This window comes from Pelodiscus sinensis, chromosome 15 (genome assembly GCF_049634645.1).
Source record: "Pelodiscus sinensis isolate JC-2024 chromosome 15, ASM4963464v1, whole genome shotgun sequence".
NCBI lineage: Eukaryota > Metazoa > Chordata > Testudines > Trionychidae > Pelodiscus > Pelodiscus sinensis.
The window spans coordinates 19,131,511-19,154,490 of NC_134725.1; the positions used below are offsets into that span (position 1 = coordinate 19,131,511).

At 43.1% G+C, this 22,980-nt stretch overlaps 1 protein-coding gene across 13 annotated transcripts in view; it reads right to left on the minus strand.

Moving 5' to 3' along the window:
• The window catches only part of ARVCF (ARVCF delta catenin family member), a 592,161-nt gene that overhangs the window by 470,602 nt on the left and 98,579 nt on the right, over positions 1-22,980 (minus strand). For 9 of the 13 annotated variants that reach the window (XM_075898313.1, XM_075898316.1, XM_075898322.1 and 6 more), the window contains one exon: positions 9,617-9,669. The exons of the other annotated variants lie outside the window; for them this stretch is intronic. The gene's annotated coding sequence lies outside the window, so the exon portion shown is untranslated. The remainder of the gene's footprint in view (positions 1-9,616; positions 9,670-22,980) is intronic. 13 annotated transcript variants of the gene reach the window in all.

Here is a 22,980-nt window from a genome sequence, read left to right on the forward strand (position 1 = left end):
ACCCTTTTTCAAAAAAGCCACTCTTCCTTAAAAAGTGAGGTTTACGCGGTTTTTTCAAAAGTGAGATCGGAAGAAGACATGCAAATACACCTGTGGAATTTGCATATCCTCTTAAAAAAAACCCCATAGTTTAGACATACCCATACGACAACACTGTTTGAGCACTGTAAGACTATGTTAGCAGACATGAGCAGCGAACAGGTATTCTGAAAGTATGGGTGGGTTGCTGGCACCATGGTCCCAAGGATGGTTGAGGAAAAACTGGCCCTTCTTAGCTCTTTCCTCTCCCTCCGCCTGACCCAGATAAAGCTTTCCTACAGGCTACTGACAGAGACCAGGGTATGGTCCAGGCCAGCTGTTCCAAGAGTCCCAGTGTCTATGTGCTGCTGTGGTGGCCTGGTTCTTTAGAATGTCTGAGCTCAGTTATTCTGACATATTGCCAAATTGCAACTAGAAGATGGAGGAAATTGTGACTATTAGTTTTCTTCTTTTGACATGTGTGATTAGTCAAAGTTCAGACCCCCAGGGATGTTCCTTCCAGTTGTAAACAGAAATTGATGGAGTCTGGTATTTTCTTTGATGCAATTTTGTTTATTTATGAAGAATGTACAAAGTCCTGTGTCTGAACACAGAAAGAATCAAACAGAAGGAAACAGCATCTTTTGCTCACATCACTAAAGCACCCTTTTTAAGCCTGTATCCCGGAAACAAAAATCTCAATTTTTTTCTAGTCAGCCTGCTTTCAGCTATTCCTGTAGAAGTGTGTTTGCCCTCTCCCATCTGTTCTCAGTTTCTCTTTGTTCTGCCTTCCACACAGACTGAATGCACCCATTATTCACACACTACACACCACTATTAACATTCCTTTTGTCTTCTGTGAGGAGTTATGCTTATAGTTATGTTTACTGAAGGGCTAGACCACATCTATCTCTATCCCTTCATAAGGTTTCACACCCAACTCCTAACTATAGTTTATAACTAGCAAAAGCTGAGAATATCCTGGGACAAGGCATATCTCTAGCACCACAGCTTTGGTTCCTGCTGCATTTCAAAAGCCTGATGAAAAAAATGGAGGTTTTGGCATTTCTTCTAAAAATGCCACAAAAATCTTAAGGGAAAGTATCAAGCAACTTTAAATATGGCATTGCTACCAACTCTCCTGTTCAGTTATGTATGCCACATTATGTGCTAAACTCCTTAATTAGCCAGTGAAACAATTAAGTTCACTTATGAAATTTAACTGCATATATCTTAAAACCTTTAATTACTACCTCTGGTTCACACCCCTACCTGCCTTATTAACTAAGCTTTTGGCCTCTATCTAATTTTCTTAATACTGTTAGACCTGCGCCTACCAAATACCCTCCTTCAACCATTGCCTATGGCGTCAGTCCTTAACTCAGGCCTCCCATTTATCAACACTGAGGCAAATTTGTCCTGGGTTTAAATATATTAAATTCAATAGTATTACAGCTGTGATTAATTCTGGCTGCAGCTTACATTAGCAATTAATTTGGCCCACTTGGCTCAACTGTCATTACCATCCACATCTACGTTGGTAAGTCTCCTTGTCATTGATGCTACAGCATTAAGTGTGTATAAGACTGCCTCAATTCCACAAGCACAGTGCAAGATACAGGTGATACAGTCAAGAGTGAGTGGAAGATGGTATGTTGTTATGTTTTTTAATAGTGTTTTGACTCCAATAGAAGGCATTGCATCCAATTTTCAAGGTGGTGTGCACCCTTGAGGTTCTTCTGTAATCTTCACTTATCTGACTGATTGTTGGTTATTTAATTAGAAAGCTAGATGCAGTTGCCTGCTTAAAATTAACTTAAAGGCAGCTCTCACTAGAGCTACTACCTGTCAGTTACACAGGCACCATTATCAAAAGGAACTTTACCTGTGTGATTGAGGGCAGAACTGGGGCAAGAGCCATTAAGAAACCTGGGGGAGGCATGCTTAAAGCTAAGTTACGTTCATCTTGATGCAATTGATAAAAAGGAACCTTTAAGACACAATCTACCTCTGGATGTGCATGTACAATTCCCAGACTGGGCAGAGCCTCACACATGGAACAAAAGGCCTTTCTCTCTGACTGTTGCTGTTCTTGAGTCTAGTCTTGTGTCCCTTCAGTTCTCACTTTCTTTGGCAAATACATATGCTTTAACTTCCATGAATATTAATGGTGATTTTGTTCAAATCCAGAGAAGAATCACTGAGACTGAAGTACTAACACAAAATACACTACAGCAGCACCTCAGCAGTTCTCATTAAATATACAAAACCCAATCATTCTCACCAGTCATCTGGCAGACTTGCCCCATTTTTAGCAAAAATCGAATAGAACAGTTTCAGTAAGATTTCTTTACATGTACTAAATATCCTATTATACCAGTAGAAGAAGAAATAATGAAAACTAAACGATATTTGTTAAAATAAGGAAACTGAAGTACATTTTATGATGCAATGTCCTTGATTATTTTATAGTTCAGTTAACTTATTAACTCTCAATGGCCCTCAGTTCATTTACTAATTCTCACCTTTGTTAGTGTGAATTATTCAAGGTTCTGTTGTGTTATCAAAACCTGTAGTAATTTGTGTTAGATATGAAGATTTTCTTTTAAATGCCAACCAGAAGTTTCGTTGTGGGTTTAGGACAGTTTCAATCTCCAGTCTCATCTCATGCTTGGATATGCTGCTTGTTAAAAATGAAACTTTGGTATCAATTTAAGACCAAGTGAAGACTCTCCATATAGATGTACTGAGAGTATGTTAAAGATTATAATACATTATTATGGAGGTTTAATAGCACATAATGCAAGGTGCCTAACCCTGCCTCTGGTAACAGCATAGGCACTGTATAACCCAGGTGTCATGAATAATCCTTAGTTTACTGGCTGATCGTGCAGTCAGGCATTAAAGTCACGTATTATAATAAATACTTAAGCCATAACTTAAGTGCATAAGCCTACTGTTTCAGCTGACAGTGTGACCTCCATAACAAGGTTAGGAAATCATCAGTCAGGCACACAAACGAATTTTTAAAGCAGGTCACAACAGGCAAAATTCGGTCACTCTAGAGCTCTTATGTAAAATGCAGTTAGGAATATATTCCTTTATTCTTTAAGACAACTTAGTTTCCACATGTTTTTATTTAAAGGAAAAGCATTCTCTTTGCACTTAAAAATAATACATCATGGCTATGTCTAGACTGCCCCTTCTTACTCAAAAAATATGCAAATGAGGTGAAGCATGAAATATTGCCATGCCTCATTTGCATAATTAATTAGGCTCCGTTTTTGCGCAAGAGGCTTTTGTACAAAAAGGAGCCATGTATATAGCTCCTTTGTGTTCAAAAAACCCTCGTTCCACGAGGAGTAACGGTAGTTCGAATTAGAGAGCCTAATTCGAACTACCTACTCCGTGCCGCGTGTCGCCGCGGGCACGGAGTCCGCACTAACGGGGATTTTAAAATGGCGGCGCCCGGCAAGATGCAAATGAAGCCTGGGATATTTAAATCCCGGGCTTCATTTGCAACTTTGAATGCCTACATTAGCCACCCTAGTCCGCACTAGGGTGGCAGTGTAGATATACCCTTTGATATATAAGATTACTGGGTGCAGGGTGTGCATAATAGCAACAAAACAACAACAATGAAAAGTAAAACCACAGGTTAGGCTAGGAGAATATATTTTGCTATTAGGCTGACAAAATACACTATTTTCAGACTGAATTCAGTAACTTCAACAAGCTTAATATTTTATATGAAGCAAGTTAAAATATGAAAACTATATATTTAAAATTTCTAGAGGGCCCTACATCTTAAACAGTCTACAAACATTAACACACATTTCTTTTAATAAAGTAGTTAAAGAAAGCATCCCCCCACCATTTTTAAATATATGAGAAAAAACAGTCACACAAAGATTAAATGAATTGTACAAAGTCATAGGACAAGGCAGTGGCAGAGCCAGGAATAGAATCTGACCTTTTAACACTTCATGTTATACTTCAGCCACCAGACATTGCCTAACCAATTCATAAGCAGAACTAGTTTTAAATGAAGGCTGATTTTATAGCTATCAGGGTAAAATTTAACATGCTGAAAGCACAGGCAATCTACTTCCTCCCAGGTAGATTCCAAAGCTAGTTCACAGCTTGCCAGGCAGGAATGTTGCAGAAAAGTTTGGAAGTGTAAGAGAGCTTTCTTGGACCCTGTCCTGATGGCCAATAGGATGTGTTTCAGTTGAGTCAGCTCAATCATGGTAGCTTAATACACTGAAAAGAACAAATAGTCCTGTGGCACCTTAGAGCAGTGGTCTCCAACCTTTTTACACCTAAGATCACTTTTTAAATCCCAGAACAAGCAAAGATCTACCGCCCAATCCTTCACCCAAGACTCCACCCCTTCCTGGAAGCCCCGCCCTCTCTATTCTCCTCTCCCTTACTTGCTATCCCCAGCCCTTATACACTCTACACTGCCACTTTTTTCCCCAATTCTTATGTAGGAAGAGGTTTTCCCAACATTTGGCCTGTCTAGACTGGACCAAACGTTAGAAAAACCCCATCTTTTCGAATCCCCCTTATTCCTCGTGGAACGAGGAATATAGGAGTTACTGAAAGAGGATGTTTGCTCTTCCATTAAAAAAAGCAGAACAAATGCATCCCTGGACGCGGAAGAGTTTTTCCAGGATATCTCTGGAATCCTGGAAAAACTCCAGTCTAGCCGTACCCTCACTTGGTTGAGACAGGATGTGTGGGCTCTGGGGTGGGAATGAGGGATTTGGGTGTGGTAAGGGGTAAGAGGTGCAAGCTCTGGGAGGAAATTTGGATGCAGGAGGAGGTGGAGAAGGGGATGCTGGCTTGGGGAGGGAGCTCCAGGCTGGGGAGTGTTGGGGTCAGATGGAGGGTTGTGGTACTAAGTAAGCCACAGGCTTGTGGCTGTGAGGGTGCAGGAATTCGGGTTGGGGTATGTGAGGGGCTCTGGGCAGGGGGTTCCAGTGTATGAGAGGCTCAGATCTAGGGTCTGGGGGTGCAGGAGTGTTATTATGCTGCAGTCAGATGGGGGCTTGGCCCAAATTGGGGGTTTGTTGTCCAGGCCTCATTTTTAAATAAAATACTAAGTCAAACACTAAAAGTTTCTCCATTGTCTTTATTTCTGAGAAGGGCAGGGAACCTGTTTTGAATCAGGGGATCACTGATCCACAGAAAAGTCAGTTGGGGCTACACAAGGGAGGTTAAAAAAAAAATCCTCCTAAAACCCCCCTCAAGCCTCAGTAATGTGGCCCAACTGTGTTGGTGGGAGAAGGAGACATGGTACTGGAGAAGAGTGCTAGTGGGTGCTGGGGCAGGGTTCTGCAGCAGGGGACAGAGTGCCAGTGGGGAACAGGAAAGAGGGGACAGAGTGCTGGGGGGAAGGGACAAGGTTCTGCAACAGGGGACAGGGTGCCAGTGAGGGCAGGGAGTCCCCTGCACCAGCCTCCTCTCAGGACTTCCCCCTGCCCCCCGCAGAGGAGGGAAGCCCCCAACACTCATCCTCCGGGGCCAATTCCCCTTCCTGCGGTGCAGGGAAGCCCCCACGCGTACCTCCTGTAGGGCCAACTTCCCCCTCCCATGGGGCAGGGAAGCCCCCAGGACTCCCCCACACGGGAAAGCCCCCGCGTGTGCCTCCTTCAGGGCCAACTCCCCTTCCCACAGAGGAGGGAAGCCCCGGTGCACACCTCCTCTGGGGACCCCCCTCTCCTCCCTGCAAGTTCCAGCATGCTGCAGACCTGAGGGAGGGGAACAGTCAGTGCACTTCCAGAGCCCCCAGAAATGGTGCACAGCTGCAGGACTTCCGTCCACCCCGCAGGAAGCTGGCACTACCTTCATTTTCGCTGGAGGTAGATAGTGGGGCTTCTCGGGGGGTGGGGAAAAATGGGGGGGCCCCGAATGCCTCATGATCAATTGGTTGAGCCCTCGCAATCAACCAGTTGATCGCGATCGACCGGTTGGTGACAATGGCCTTAGAGGCTAACAAAGATGTTGTGACACAGCTCCTATGAAAACTCAGTGGGTCCTATGCTTCCTGACAGATTTGCTTGCTATCAAGGCTCTCAGCAGTCCATAGATTTAGGTCCATACCCAGGGCTTTAATTTGATGATTGTTGAGCTCTTTTCATCATTGGTTAGCATATAGTAAAACAGAAAATAAACTCCACAGTCCTTTCCCCATAGTGGGGGGAGATGGGTGTTGCAGAGGGAGAGAGGTGGAGAGAGAAAAAAAAATGTAAAAAAAAAATCCTTGAGAACTGAATCTGCAACAGGGGAGATTTAAGTTAGATGCTAGGAAAGTTTTCTCTAACTATAAGGACAATTAAACTCCGGACTACACTGCCAAGGGACTTTGGGGAATAACAGTCATTGGAGCATGAGTGGGTGAACCTCTAGCTTGGGAAATCTAGCTCCCATTTCCTGCCCTGCCCTTTCTGTACACCCCAGAGCACAGGCCCCTGCCTTCCCAGCCCTGCTGGGCAGTGTGGCAGCCCCACCTTTCCAACCCCAGAGAACTACAGAGACTAGGCAGCCAGCCATGGGAGAACTGGAAGCAGGAAAGCGACTGGGAGCAGAGTGTGTGTGTGTGAGGGTACACCTGGCTGTTTGGAGAGGCTTTGCCTCCCCTTGCATCTGATACCTGCCACCCATGCACTGGAAGCTTTTTAAAAAAAGGTTATGCAAAATGGGAAAAACAGATGAGGAAACTGGAGGTGAGAAAATTGAGGAGAGGTCTGGAGAAAGAATAAAAATAATAAAAACCTGAAATTAGAAAAATACATGGAGATAAAGGGGCAGAATAAAGACTGTTATAAAGAATGGAAAAAACATAAGTGAGGATACAGCAGTGACCCCAGGAAAATGAAAGCCTGTGAACATGCATATTCCAAACAGGAGAGCTAGAAGCTAGGAGCTATAAGATAGCAGTCTACTCAGTGAATCATAATTCAAATACCATTTCTACCTTCCATTATAGAAGCTCTCCAACTGTGTCTAGCTATGAATGGCAGACGCCATCCTAATCTAAATACCTAAAAGCCACAGTACTTAAGGGCAACAAAAGCGAGCCAGACTCACATTAGCCTAGGATAATTCAATAAAAGCAATAAAGATAATTCAATGCTTCAGATAGATGGATCATCATGAGGAGACATGAAGACAATCACTTTTCAATCTCTTACTGAACTATTGCATCTATTGAACTGTTCAAAGCCTTGCTAACAGAATCCTTGCCGCCTCTAATGCTGCAGAAGACTGAATAGCTGCTGTACTACTCCCTGCTTAGTTTAAATATTCCTTTAGGGTATGTATGGATTGCTTGATACAACTGGAAAGCATACAGAGAATACTGTCTGAAGATCAGCCATCCAGTCATAATGAATATTTTCATAAAGCAATAAAGGGATAGGAGCTAAACATTAAAAAACCCACAGCAGTGCATCAAAGTCAGATTTGACTTGGTAAGAGTCTTGTTTGTTAGAGTATATAAAGTAAAACATTTTGAAATTTCTTGCTATTAAATAAGCTATTTTCAAATAGGGAAATGGAAAATCAATAAACTAAAAGCAATTTGTCTTGATGTTCAGCTAATGCACATATGCCCTGCAGCCACTGCACCTTAGACCACAGATCTCATCAGATCCCACAATCTAAATAATGTTATGTAGTTTTGTATCTGTGTTGGTCTTAAGGCAGTGGTTCTCAAACTTTTTGACTACGGTACACCGCATACAACACAGACTTTTCTGTGTAGCCGCGTGGCACGGAGTCCGCACTAGCGGACATTTAAAAATGGCGGCGCCTGACAAGATGCAAATGAAGCCCAGGAAATTCAAATCCCGGGCTTCATTTGGAACTCCGGTTGCCTACATTACCATCCTAGTTCGAACTAGGGTGGTAGTGTAGACATACCCAGAGAGACAAATAAGTGAGTTAATATCTTTAATTAGACCAGCTTCTGCTGGTGAAAGAGACACACTTTCAAGCTTTCACAGACCTCTTCTTTAGGTGTCAGCCTCCCTCAGGCCTTCCAAGAAAAGCCTGTAGGTAATGGTGTAGACAGGACTGTGGACAGAACTGCTAGGCACCTGGGCAAGGTGGAGGACCTGGTGGCAGCTCCGAGCCTCCAGAAAGGGCAGAGCTTAGGTGGAAGAGGCAGGACTGGGGGCTAGTCTCCCTTCAGTGCTGCCTGGTCTGCACCTCGTAGGGCTCCGGCAGTAATGTAAAGGGCCTGAGACTCTGACTACTATCATGGTAGCAGTGTCAGAGGCTGGGAGTCCTGGACTCTTTTAAAAATCGCCAGGCGCGAAGACAGCTGCCCCCTTTCTCCCACCTAGTTGGCAGCCCTGGGTATAAGGTATTCAATAGAGGTGACTCTTCCCTTTCAGTCAGTACATGCAAGCATGAGACAACACACTTTCAAATATGTCATAAGCACTCATGGTCAGAGATCCAACTTCACTCCTGGGAAGAAGAGTTCTGCCTTACTTCATGTCCTAACTTGTCCTATGGTAAGAGGCTGTGCTTTAAGCAGCATTCCACTCCAGAGGTGGCTGCATTTCACCAATGGATGAAGTTTGTAAAGAGTAGGGTTGTCACACGGTTAAAAACATTAATCATGATTAATCACGTGTGCTCCCTCTTTGAAACACAGTGGCAGCTTTTCAAACGGGCAGCACCAAAGCGCTCTAGGATCAGCTGGAGTCCCCAGTTGACCCTGGCTCTGTGCAACGCTGCCCCTTGGAAAGGCCGCCCCTGTACTTCAAAGGGGCAGCACAGCATTAACACCTGAGATTAACGCGTTAAAAATTAACATGTAAATCCTGCCCTGCGTTAATCACAGGTGTTAATCACATCAACTGACAGCCCTAATAAAGTGCAAGCATAATAAGAATCTTACACTTCATACTGGAATCTTGCTTTTTCAGATCCCATTGTACTTTCTAGAAAAGGATGAAATAAAAAATACAGCTCATCTTGTAACTGCTAATCTGATGAAAGATTCAGCTATTAAAGAGGAAACAATAATAATAATTAAAAAGAGCCACTTGCTAAAGCATCAACATCAGAATCTGCAAAATAATAAGAATTAAAAAGAACCACTTGCTAAAGCAATCAAGAACCTGCTTCTGTCCAAGAAAGGCTCATTGAAATTATACAAGGCTGAAAGCTGCTAGCACAACTGACAAATATCAACTGTCTGAAAACATGAGGGAGTTTAAAAATGGCTATTTTTATGTCTTTGAAAGTTTTCTGCTGTGTACTTCCTCTGGAGCTTTACAATCCAGCATGGGAAAACTATCGCAGAAATGACTCAATGGACACAAAGCTTTGTATCAGTGCCAATCATTTACATCACAAGGAGAGTGTGAGGGCATCCCATCTAGCCTGTGGTCTGTATTGAACATATATCCTGAACCAACACTTTGCTATATATAAACAGATCCAAAATGAGGTCTGCTTATGCTGCAACATTTATTATGCGTTTTTTTTTCAGGTCCTCTTGTCAGGATTTTCTGTTATATTACACTTTACCAATACCAAAGAATGAAGTTATTTGCTTTGGTAAATAAGGTCTTACCTTATCAGATTTCTAAATTGACACTAGTTCCATGTGACATCTGATTGAGAACTCTGTAATGACAGGTCAAAAAATAATCAGTATCTACTGAGCCACACTGGAAAATCATTAACAAAGATTCAGATATATTTCACCACATTGTAAACACAAGTATATTGTAGTTCACTAGCATGAAGAGGAGCTTCATGCTATTACTCAGTTACTATTACTCAAATGGCACATAAAAGAAAAATGCACATTTTGTCTGTTTCTAGCTTCGTCAGCTTAAAAAATCCCAAGAACTCAAGAAGCAAAGAAAACCAATTTAAACACTGAAAAAAATTCTATTAGTACTCAAAACAGTGAGCAAAAATGCTATCAGTACTCTAAACAAACAATGCTGATTTCATGCCATTTTAGAAGAAAAAACTCACTTCCAGATGCAATGTAGACATGTGCTAAAGGTTGTTACTGTATTTTGGAAGCCTTTTTTCTTTCTGATTCTCCTGCTTGTATGTTAGATGTTGGCAATTTTATCCTGATTGCTTAATACATCTGGAGTGACTGCCCTCTGGTTTTATTTTGCATTGATCATTGCTCTACTTTCTTTTATATTTAATTTTGTACCATTTTGTCAGAGAACACAGACCTGATATTTATCCCATTGAAACAAACAGCAGTACTTTCCTAGACTACAAGACAAGCGGGACTGGGCCCCATTTTTGCAAAATGGGAAATGTGTTGCCATGGTAAAAGGCTCAAACTGAAATAAAACTGAACTGCTAAGCTCTGCACAGTAAGTACATGAATAACTAAGGCAACATTTTCACACTTTACCATCCTATATTGAGGAATGGAAAGAGGAAAAAACCTCATAAACATTTTAACATGTTTATATCTTAAGCGTTTTCATATAATTCAGGGTTTTTCAAAAAAAAAGTGTGGAGCAAATTCTATTCCCTTTGCTCATACCAATAGTAGCCCTACCAATTTCAATGGGACTATTCATACCAATATAGAAAGCAAAATTTGAACCTCTGTTCCTTAACAAAATTAAGCAAAGTGATCAAGCATTATGCCATGTAACTACATTATGTGTATCAAAGTTTTACTATGAGTGACACTGAGGATAAATTTAGGTATTTCTCCCTGTATAAAAATTGTATAAAAAAATTTCTGAAAAAATTATGTATATGATGCACATTTATATACCATCTAACTGAAGAGTCCCAGAGATTTTACAGAAATACTGTATGTTTGGATTCACCCTTGCATACACTGCAGTATCATTTCAGAAAAAAATTTTCAGCAGGAAGGACCAAAATTGTGTCAGCCTACAGAACATTAGAGGTGATTATATCCTTCAAAGTCAGAGAGGACACAAAAGTAAAAGAAAGGGAAATTATGAAAAGATGGTAGGGGCAAACCAAAGTCTGGTAGGGGCAGATAACTGTCTCCATTGCATATGGCGTTTCTGATATATGTTCATCCAGCCCCATTCACCAGATTATTTTAAATTTATCACAGATGAGATGTTAATGCAGTTTTTAAAAGTCCTTTCGAATCTTAAGGGACTTCAGTCAAAAAACTGTTTGTGCCAATCCTTAGTTAAGTAGCCCTTATCTAAACATCCCCCTGAAATCACTGGGTTTACCTGCATAAATCAAAGTTATAGGATCAGACCCCAAACTGGTACAGATTTAACCAAAACTTGCCCACGATACAGACATCTTAAGCACAGCTGTTTGGAAAGTGAAATTCCTTGTTCCTCCCTCTCCATTCACAAACTGATTTGTTTATTTTGTTTAAAAAATGTAAGGTTAGCAGACTCACTTCTGTGCCTTATCCTATTTGTCAGCATACTAAAGTGAAGGAGGAAGATGTATTTTAGTATGGAAACATCTTAACTTTCAAAAAGTTCATATAAAGTCCCAGAAAATATTTTTTAAATTAATTGCCTTTTGTGTCCTTTGAGCCCAAGTTCAGAAAGTGTTTTTTGGATAGAGATGACCATTATGCTAAGATCAAAGCATATTTTGTCACCATCTGAAATTAGCAAAAAGAAATTCCATCACAAAGGAAAGGGATCATATTTGAAATTCCTTTCATTCCACTGGAGCAATCTCCCAGCTTTTAGAAACTGTTCAGGCTATGGAAGATGGTTCAAACTAAATCCCCAAAGGGATTAAAAGAAATGGGAGGGGAACCAACAAGTTGAAGACACAAGCTTTATATACCAAACATTCTCTTCTATAATTCATGAGGCATGAAATTGCCTCATATATTATTTGGCTTTGGACCAAAACAAGTCTAATTTGCCAGTGCAAGAGCAAAACAAATCTGTGTGGTGTACAAAAGTGATGTTTAATGTGCTCATTTCAAGGATTTTAGGATTAAAATACTTTTTGTTTAAAAAAAGCACCTTATATAACATTCTAGCGAGTCTTACATTTTCAGATAGCACCTTCCTAATTCATCTGCTCCCCAGGCTCCTGAAGAAGGCATTGTGCAGTGAACTTCTTATTTTACGTTCCAAGCTATGCACTCAATTCTGTATGTCTTCTGTATAGAATTCCCATTAGGAAAGGCATTCAGTAGGAGGCCCTATATGAGAACAATGATTCTTCCTGCTAGTGAATGGGTTTTGCCTGCCTGTACTGCAGCATGGGCATTTCATTTCAGCTACTTTATAGACTGATCCAGCAGTCATTCTGGGAACTAGACTCCTGAATAAGGGCTGAATGATCAATCTTAACTAAGTATGTGCTCAGCCATATACAAACTCTTTATGGCCATGTCTACACTAGAAAACTATTTCAAAATTACTAAGTTTGACTTAATAACTCTCCATTTAACAAATTTGAACAAGTGTGTCCTCATTATGGGGAAACCTCAAAATTAATCCAAATTAGTCCGACATATCACGTGAACATTGAATGGAGCCTGCCTCGGACTTAGAGCCGTTGGAAATACTCCGGGGAGGGCACAAAAAGGGCGGATACTCCCTGTGGCTGTTTCGTTTGGCAAGCTGCAAAGTGTGCTTACAGGGGCTCCCCTCTATGGCTGTGTCTCGCAAGCCATTCCTCCACTGCCTCCCCCACTGTGGGACAGAAAAGCAACACTGTGGGCATATGCCATCTTGTGCTCTGGTTGCCCGCGCGGACGCCACAGCACTGACACCATGAAGCCAGAGCTGCTGCAAAGCAGTGCCAGGCTCATGGGACCCGTGCTGCACCTCATGGTGCAGTACTTCCAGACTGCCCACATGTTGTGCCAGCAGAACGAGGATGAGAAGGACAAATGCCAGTGTGGGCCACAGGCCCTGCTCATCCAGGTCTTCATGCTCCTGCTGATATGCACGCCCCTCAATCCCCTGGACGCTATATAATGCTGCTTATGGCAGAAGGAGATGAGCTCAGACTGGTGACCTGCAGGGATGGAATGATCAGCAGTGGCTGCACAACCTCCTCATGCACAAAGTCACATTCCTGTAGCTCTGCGAGTGGCTCGCCCCTGTCCTCAAGCAACAGGACACCCGCATGAGACCTTTCATCCCCCTGCAGAAGTGCATGGCCATCGCCCCGCAGAAGATCATCATGCTGGACAGCTACCGCTCCGTCGGGAATCAGTTCTGCATGGGGAACTCCACAGTTGGGGCCGTGTTCATGCAGGTAGCCAAGGCCATCAAAATTAATTATCTTCAAAGGGATTGCATACGTGTAAATGAAGGCAGACTTAGGAATATAACATTGATTGTACAACATGCCCAACCACTTCCTGTTTTCAACGGAACAGGGAGTGTTCAATACCTCCCAGGAAGGCACTGGTACTTTAGATGAGCAAACCTGTGAGCAGGTGTAACAATTCAACTCAAAAAGCAGGGTCACCCAACTTAATTTAATCATTAAAGTACTGATGTGGCTGGGAATACACCTAAGGGACTTAATTCTCAATGGCCTTGCAATTTGTAGGCGTACACCAGACCCAGCTGAGTTTCAAACCCATTATTAAATCAGAATAGCAGCATTTAACTCCCATTTAAAACAGCGTTGAGTGCTTGGAAATCTCCATTTGAGATGGAGGTATCCCTCTGCAATATAATTCAGGAGTGGCTAGTTAAAAACACTCATATAATTCAGCTGGGAGTGATTTTTCATGCTAGAGGTTATATTTGAACAGATCATAAGTGCTAGTTCTCACAGTCCTGATTATATCTTCCTGTGACATCACCCAATTTACAATCTGTCCAAGGAACCTAGCCAATTGAGGAGAATGGGGTAGGAGGTAACATTACTACAAGTTCCAAAAAGCCCAACAGCAGCATTGCCTAACTGAATATTTAAAGTTTGCAGTCACAAACTTTTCAGTTTTCTGATGTTCAATTTTTTCATTAAAATGTCTACGTTCTCCAAGTAAAGCAGATGATTAATAAAAAACTTGAATTTGGGTGTGTCTACAAAGCACCCTAAACTCAAAATAAGATATGCAATTTGCGCTACACAAATTGTGTATAATATCTCAAATCTATTTCGAAATAGCTCCTTATGAAATTTGGTGGATCTTCACAGCGCTAAATTTGGAAATAACATGCTATTTCAAACCATCCCTTATTCCTCATGCAACGAGGTTTACCAGGATGGCAAAATAGCATGCCCATTATTTCAAAAAATAGTTTGAAATAAAGGGTGACTTGTGTAAATACTGGATAGCTATTTTGGGACACCTCCAGTATCACAAAATAGCCATGAAATGTAGATGTACCCTTAGTCAAAAGCCCAGTTCTATAGAAAAATTGTTTTGATGGAAAATTTCTGCCAGCCCATGTTTCCACTGTAAAAAATTTCCCCAACAAAAGCAAAGTCTCTTTTCCTTTTTTTAAGATGTTAATTTTACAACTGGATGAATAATAAATTCATTTGCTGTAAATCCAAGTAATTAAGGCTCTGTGAGGGGACAACAAACAAGGAAAACTCCAAGACACATTATAAGAGATCGACCCCCATGCATATGGGGATTTGCCCCTCCCTTTCACTCTCCTGTTCCTCCTTTATTGGCCATGCAAGGGCACTCCTAGATGCCCAACTCCAGTCTCTGCTCCCCAAACTCGGGGTGGGTTTATGAGGGGACCTGGGCCCGCCCTCTCTCCAGGTCCCAACCCAGGGCCCTAAGAACGGAGAGACTCCCTCTCTGTTCTACAGGCGGGGCTACCTGCCAAAACTCGCCAGCCCGCAAGCAGCAGTCCGTCTGCCCACCCTGGGTTTCTTCTTCACTGCTCCCCCGCCAAAAAGGGTCCTTACCTCTTGGCATCTTTATTTCCAGGCCGCAACTCCTGCCCCCACCTTGATCACGGCGGCTCCCTCTCCCATGCACGCCGTCCCTCCCTGTTCCAGCTGTGCCCTTTTGACTTGCCAGCCCGCCCCCTCCTGGCTCCGCCCCCTCAGGATGTCTCCCGCCTCCTTGAGTGGGTCACTGTGGCCTTGTATGGCCGGCCCTTGCCCATGCGCCTGCGCCAGCGTCCTCCCTTTGACCCCGTCCACTGAGCGCCCTCTGCCGTTCCCCTCGCTCCCTGTCGTGCATCAGCCCGTCCCGCCCAGAGTCTCCACTCCTGGTATGCTTTCCTTTTCCCCTCGGGGGAAGCCCGGCCCCGCACCGTCTCCGTCCCCCAGGGGGGTCCCTCCTCTGTTCCGCTACTGGGGGGCTCCTGCATCCCGTCACAAACACCCTTTGCAATTTACTCAGTGCACAGTCTGACTACATTTACGGTACTGCAGAAGGTTCTAACTTCAAAACCAACTTTCCTAGGAGAACCCAAACACACAGACGATGCACCATCTGCATCTATGCACTGACCTTGCTGTAGCCCATCTTTCTCTTTGGAGCTTTGATGTGAGGACCTCTGCACACAGGAAAGTGATGAATTTACAAACTTAACTAGCCAGTTAATAGATTAAATATCATTTGCTTCTGAAGATCCCACTTTTTCAAGAAGGGGAGATTCTCCTCTCTTTTTCCTACACTACAGCAAAAAAGCCTGATCTTCCAGTATTCCACCTACAAAGATGACTTACAATCTTTATGACAAAGTTAATTTAATCCACAAATAGAAAAAGGAACTTACAAGTTAAATATGCTACATATATCCAAAATACAAAGTATGTGAAGAAAATGAAGAATACCATCCTTGGTAAAGAAGCAGTAAGCACTTAGAACCCTTTACAGTCCTCTTTCCCACATCCCCCATTTTCACATGATGAAGTCTGCCAATAGCCAAACAGAGAAGCTAAAAGGAGCTATTCTAACACTTAGCCTATTGAAAACCAATAGTCTCTCTACCCCATTCAGTTAAAAACACTTGCAAACTGCTACTGCCTCAGTGAAAGGAGAACATATTGCTGGAAGCTCTACAGAGAAGAGGAACAATCATAGGCACAAGCCTTGGGAGCTCATTATCTGTATTTCCCAGACCGATGTTACTGATAGAAATAACCCGTTGGCCAAACTACTAAATTTGACAGTAAATCGGAGAGTCAGCAGTTAATTTAAATACATTCATTCACTCACTGATTCTCATCAAACTCCAGATTGCATAAAACTAAATAGGCTAATTTCGGCAACAAGGACTAACTGCTGCTCAGCAGTTCACTACATGTATCACCAGTGAGTATGGACACAATGCAAAACTAATTAAACATAAGTAAAGAAGCTATAAAATGCTACCAAATGAGGTTGGTGGCCTTTGATATCCCCTTTATACTTACATATGTTTTGTGACCATAAGACACAGTGGAGACTCACACATAGCTGGCATAAGTGAATAAAGAATTTGTACCAGATCCCGTTCTTAAATACATCATTGTGAATCTGAAATAAATTATTTCAATGGAGATTCACGGCCACAAAGGCATTGTGCTGTAGCTTCTCACCTTGGCTGGGATGTGAAAGTACATTTCAATCTCACCCTTCTTCCCTAGCGTTAATCATTTTGTCCACAATAGCCCAAATTACTCAGTCTTTGTAAGAATTAAGTATGGGTGCCCCTCTGACGAATGATAGAAGATCTGAGGGCTTCCTAGTAAAAGAGAAATCAATCACAAAGAGTTTGGATATATGCTGAGCTCTGGTTTTCTTTATGCCAGTTCTGGAACAGTGGTGGTCAAAAATAGAAGACAATCCTTCTTTTTAGGGATCTTAGCCCTTTGCCAATACCAGAGTTCTAGAAAGAAACTCTCTGCTTCAGCAATCAACTCCAATTAGGGTATGTCTACACTACAAAGTTAATTCGAACTAACAGACGTTTGTTCGAATTAACTTTGGTAGGCGTTACACAGGCAAACCGCTAGTTCAAACTTAATTCCAACTAGCGGAGCGCTTAATTCGAACTAGGTAAACCTCATTCCACGAGGACTAACGCCTAGTTCGAATTAAGTAGTTCGAATTAAGGGCTGTGTAGCCACTTAATTCGAACTAGTGAGAGGCTACCCTTCCCAGCTTTCCCTGGTGGCCACTCTGGGCACCACCAGGGAAATTTTTCTGTCCCCCTCCCGGCCCTGGAGCCCTTAAAGGGGCACGGGCTGGCTACGGTGCCCATGCCAGGTGCAAGCCTGCCAGAACCCAGCCAGCAGACCCTGCACCTGGCACGGCATGAACCAGCCACCCGCTGCCACCCAGCCCTCCGCCTTTTCCCAGGACCAGGCTGGCGGCTCCCAGGAGCCTGCCCGGGGCTGCAAGAGGCGGGCGCCCGCCTGGTCTAGTGCGGAGATCGTGGACCTAATCCACGACCTCCGCACTAGGCACAGGAAAGTGGCCATCTAGGGCAGGATAGCTGCCAGCCTGGCCACCCAGGAGCAGCTGTGCATGAAAATCAAGGTGGTCCAGTGAGACCCCTGACCCTGAGCTTAGAACGGCCATACTGGATCAGACCAAAGGTCCATCTAGCCCAGTAGCCTGTCTGCCGACAGCGGCCAACAACAGTTACCCCAGAGGGGATGGACCGAAGACAATGACCAAGATATTTGTCTCGTGCCATCCATCTCCAGCCTTCCAAAACAGAGGCCAGGGACACCATTTCTATCCCCTGGCTAATACCACTCCATGGACCCAGCCTCCATGAATTTATCTAAGGGTATGTATACACTACCCCGCTAGTTCGAACTAGCACGAGTAATGTAGTCATCCGCACTTGCAAATGAAGCCCAGGATTTGAATTTCCCGGGCTTCATTTGCATGAAGCCGTCCGGCGCCATTTTTAAATGCCGGCTAGTTCGGACTCCGTGCCGCGTGTAGCTGGAGTCCGAACTAGCTGGCATTTAAAAATGGCGCCGGCCGGCTTCATGCAAATGAAGCCCAGGAAATTCAAATCCCGGGCTTCATTTGCAAGTGCAGATGACTACATTACCCGTGCTCGTTCGAACTAGCGGGGTAGTGTAGACATATCCTAATTTCTCTTTAAGCTTTGTTATAGTTCTAGCCTTCACAGCCTCCTGCAGCAAGGAGTTCCACAGGTTTACTATTTTCTTTGTGAAGAAGAACTTTCTGTTATTAGTTTGAAGCCTGCTACCCATCGTTTCATTTGGTGTCCTCTAGTCCTTCTATTGTGGGAACTAATGAAGAACTTTTCTTTATGCACCCTCCCCACTCCACTCATGCTTTTATAGACCTCTATCATATCCCCCCTCAGTCTCCTCTTTTCTAAACTGAAAAGTCCCAGTCTCTTTAGCCTCTCTTCATATGGGACCTGTTCCAAACCCCTGATCATTTTAGTTGCTCTCCCCTCTCCCACTCTCTCTCTTCCCCTCTCCTACCTCTTTTTCCCAGTCTTCCCCAGTTTTGTTCAATAAAGAGAGTTTCTATTTATGAACACACGTGACCTTTATTTTGTACATCAGGAAGGGGGGCTAGGAAGGGATAAGTGGAAGGAGGTGAGGGAGGAATGGGGTACGAGCCCCCGATGGGGAGGACTGGGGTGGCTCTGGGGGCTCCTCGGGGTGGAAGCTCTCCTGCAGCCCCCCAACTGACCCCCTCCCGGATGGAAGCCTGCGGCAAGTGCAGCCGGGCTGATGGCCGAGTGCTGTGATGTGCCGAGTGTGGGCATTCAGGGCACTCCAAGCCAGGACTGCTTTGCTGTTCCTCATCGAGTTAGACAAGCGAACGGGGAACCCCTGAGAATTGTCTGTCCGGGGTGGGGGTCGGGTCCCTTTAACCACAGCCCTCGGCTAGCGTGAGACAGCAGCTTCACGCTCTAAGTCCTAATCTGATGCCCTGCCGGCACTGCTTCTGGCCATCCTTAACCTCGGTTCAGGGTCCACTCAATGTGGACATGCTAGTTTGAACTGGCAAAACGCTAATTCGAACTAGTTCGAATTAAGTTAGTTCGAATTAGTGCTGTAGTGTAGACATACCTTTAGAGACTTAGGCAGAAGAAAGCCAGCATTTTTGCTTTGTGCACAGTTCCTACTACTCAGATACCAAGTTTGCAATACAAAGCTCAGTATTTCTTCCTAAGATCACTAACAAAGAACTCTGAAGAGTATATGTAACTGCACTACCAGGCTATACTTATAATAGATTTTCTTTTTATCCTGGTGAAGTGATTATGACCATAGGGTATGTTTGGTGCTGGGATACACCACTCAAAAACTATGCCTAATATGTTGAGATTTTATTTCTACTTATATGACCAGTGAGAGCAAAGGTTTATGTTGAATAGGTTATCAAAAGATCATAATGATCTTAGCAGAAGTCATTCTTCTTGAGACAACGTATCTGCCTTTTACCACTCAGTGAAATCAGTACATTAGTTTCATTGTTCTTCCAAACAAAAGAGTCCAAGGCCACTGTACCTTACAAGTGTACAAACATTGATAAGCATGTTTGAATTAATTTATAAGGCAATAGTACATTTTTGTGGGTTTCTGTAGTTAAAGTATTAATAGCAAGAAAAATAAACTTAAAAGAACAACCTGTGGGGTAAAACCAAAATATGCAGACCAGATTTTTTCCCCTCATAATCATTGTACAACCAAGGACCTATAAGAGGTATTATTAGCAAGGACTGACATTCCAAACATGTCTGTGGTCCTGCTATGGTTAAGGCTGAGAAGGGCATTCCACAGTAAGGCTATGTCTAGACTACAGGCTTCTTGCGCAAGAAGATTTTTGCGGAAGAGATCTTCCGCAAAAATGTCTCGTACAAGAAAGCATCCACACTGCAAAAGCGCATCGAAAAAGCAAAGACTGTCTGGATGCTCTGTCACAGGTATGCTGTGATTGCTATGGACAGAATGGCCACCAGGGCACCTGTGCTTTTTCCTCTTCCCTTTTCTTGAGCAAAAAACCCCTCTTGCCCATCCACACACACCTTTTTGCAAAAGAACTATTTCGCAAAAACGAGTTATTCCCTGTAGCATGAGAATTACCTACACCAAAAAAGACCCCGCTGTTCTTTTTTTTTTACTTGCGCAAAAACGCACTTGAGGTGTGGACACTCCACGAGGTTTTGCGCAAAAACTCTAGCCTAAGGGTCAAAAGCTCATCCTTCATATCAATGCACATGCAAATTAACTCCACTGATTCCACTCTGTTTGCCTCAGTATTCAGCCCCTCATCTTTTTTTTCAGGCTCTCTCAGCAAATGGTTTGGTGGGTGAGATTGCATCTGTCTAATGCTCAACCCAAAGATTAATACTTTTAGGTGAGTGGAGAAGTCTGAACACAAACCTCCTTAGCTATTTGAGTTTGCTGATCACAGAGAAAGAATTAGAATTACCTCTCCTTATATACATTTGCAAGGAATTCTAAATGTTCAGAATAAATACTGTCACACTAAAAAGGCCACATGCCTTCATCTCCCATTGTACAGTAATTCCTCATTTAACACTATAGATATGTTTCAGAAAATGATCGTGTTAAGTGAAAACGTGTTATGCGGGGTCAATTTTCCCATTGAAAATAATGGAAAAGGTGGGGGTTGCGTTTCAAGCAGTAGTGTCGGACATAAGGTCGGGGGAGAAAGGGGACTGAGTTACAGAAGGGAGGGGAGGTGTTTGGTTCTGGGGAAGTGAAGAGGAGGAGAGGGGAGGGGGATTGGGTTGGGAGTATGCCCCTGTGACGGGTCTGCCGGGACCCACACTGTGTCTGGTGGGGGTGCTGGAGGATTGCCGGGGAACGGCGCGGCAAGCGGCAAACCTTCCACCACTTTGCAGGGAGGCAGAGGAAGCCTCGCACAGCTGCCGGCGACGGGCCGGCTGGGGAAACCCAGCAGCCAGCCTGCAAGCGGGGGTGGAGGAGAGGGGATAAGGTGTCCAGCAAGGGGGAGTCAGCGGGGAACGGCGCGGCAAGCAGCGAACCCTCCGCCGCTTTGCAGGGAAGTGGGAGAAGCCCCGCGCTACTGTTGGCAACAGGTTGGCTGGGGAAATCGTATTATTCCAGGGACAGTCATGTAACTCAAAAAACATTCCCTAAAAAAAAAAATTGTGCTATCACAAAAACGTGTTAAGCGGGCATGTGTTAAATGAGGAATTACTGTATCTAGGAATTACTGTTAAATATCAGATAATTGAGTAGTTGTGTAACCGCACAAAGTATTGTCGGTTACACAACTATTTGATAGTCCTCAGGGGTGGGGCTGGCAGCCAGTGCACTTCTGGCTCCACTCTTAGGGAGCCTTGCATCCCCCTACTCTGCTGCCTCTGTATTAGAAGCACTTGTAATTAGAGCTTCTCATCTACTGTAATCCCAAAGTCCTTTTCTGTGAACTGTTACCTAGCCAGTTGGTCCACAGCCTGTAACAATGCTTTGGATTCTTCCGTCCCAAGTGCAGGACTCTGCACTTGTCCTTTTGAATCTCATCAGATTTCTTTTGGCCCAATCCTCTAATCTGTCCAGCTCACTCTGGACCCTATCCCTGCCCTCCAATGTATCTACCTCTCCTCCATCTTAGTGTCATCCGCAAACTTGCTATGGATGCAATCCATCCCCTCATACAGGTCATTAATGAAGATGTTGAATAAAACCAGCCCTGGAACCAATCCTTGGGGCACTCCACTTGAAACTAACAGCCAACCAGATATCAAGCCATTGATCACTACCCGTTGGGCCCAACAATCTAGCCAGCTTTCTATCCACCTTACAGTCCATTTATCCAATCCATATTTCCTTAACTTGCTGGCAAGAATATTGTATAGTTGACTATACAATAACAAAGGACGATAATTGTAACAAAGGTTACTCTGTCACACAGGAGTACTGATAACAGGCTTATTTTTACAATCATCTGATTTTGGTCATCATTACTTTTACACCTATTAACATCAGAGCATGTTCTGAATAGGAAGCTCCTTGTGGTGTAACAAGATCATTTCCTCCTTTCCCTACTAAATTGGTTTAATATAGTGATGGGAGAATAGCAGGTAGAAGCTCTTCAGTCTTAGCAATGGAACTATCTCGGGCCATAAAAATCTGGTCCTGCTCTCTCTACCTTCGCATACCAAATCTCTTCATCATTCTTCAGAAATGGGTCGGACTGAAGATAATTTATTATGCTACTTCTGAAGATGTAGGAAGATCCTTCTTGTCTTTGCTAATTTTATGAGTCCTTCGGAACGGAATTTCTAAAGAGCTCATGAAAGGGACATTCCTCCCTCTTCGATTTGCCAGAGTCTACATAACACTTTACGTTAACTGGTGAGGTAGGCAGGTAAGGTAGCATTTTATTTTCACCAGCCCCGCTAAGAGAAAGTATTTAAAATAAAAGTCTGATTTTTAGAGGAATGGACTGAAGTTTAGATCCACAAAGTAATTAGCTATTATCTTTGAAAATCATGGAAAAAAAGAAGAGATTTCAGAAGACAGGAAAAGAATAAATATAGTGCACATCTAGAAAAAGGGAAATAAAGTCAAGCCAGGAAACTACACACCAGTCAGATTAATTTTTGTGCCAGGAATGATAATGGAGCAAATAATTAAATAATCCATTTTCAATCATGTAGAAGATAATAAGATGATAAGTAACAGTTATGGATTTGTAAAGAACAAATCGTGTCAAAACAATCTGATAGCTTTCTTTGATAGGGTAAGAAGTCTTGTGGATAAGGGGGAAGCAGATGTGGTATACCTAGACTTTAGTGAAACAGCTGATACAGTCTTGCATGACCTTCTCATTAATAAACTGGAGAAACAAAATACAAAATTGATGGAACTACTATAAAATGGGTGCATAACTAGTTAGATAACCATTCCCAGAGAGTAGTTATTAATAGTTCAGTAATGTTGGAAGGGCGCAATGAATGGGGTTTTGAAGGGATCAGTTCTGAAACTGTTTCTGTTCAATATCTTCAACAACAATTTAGATAATGGCATAAACAGTACATTTATAAAATTTGCTGATGA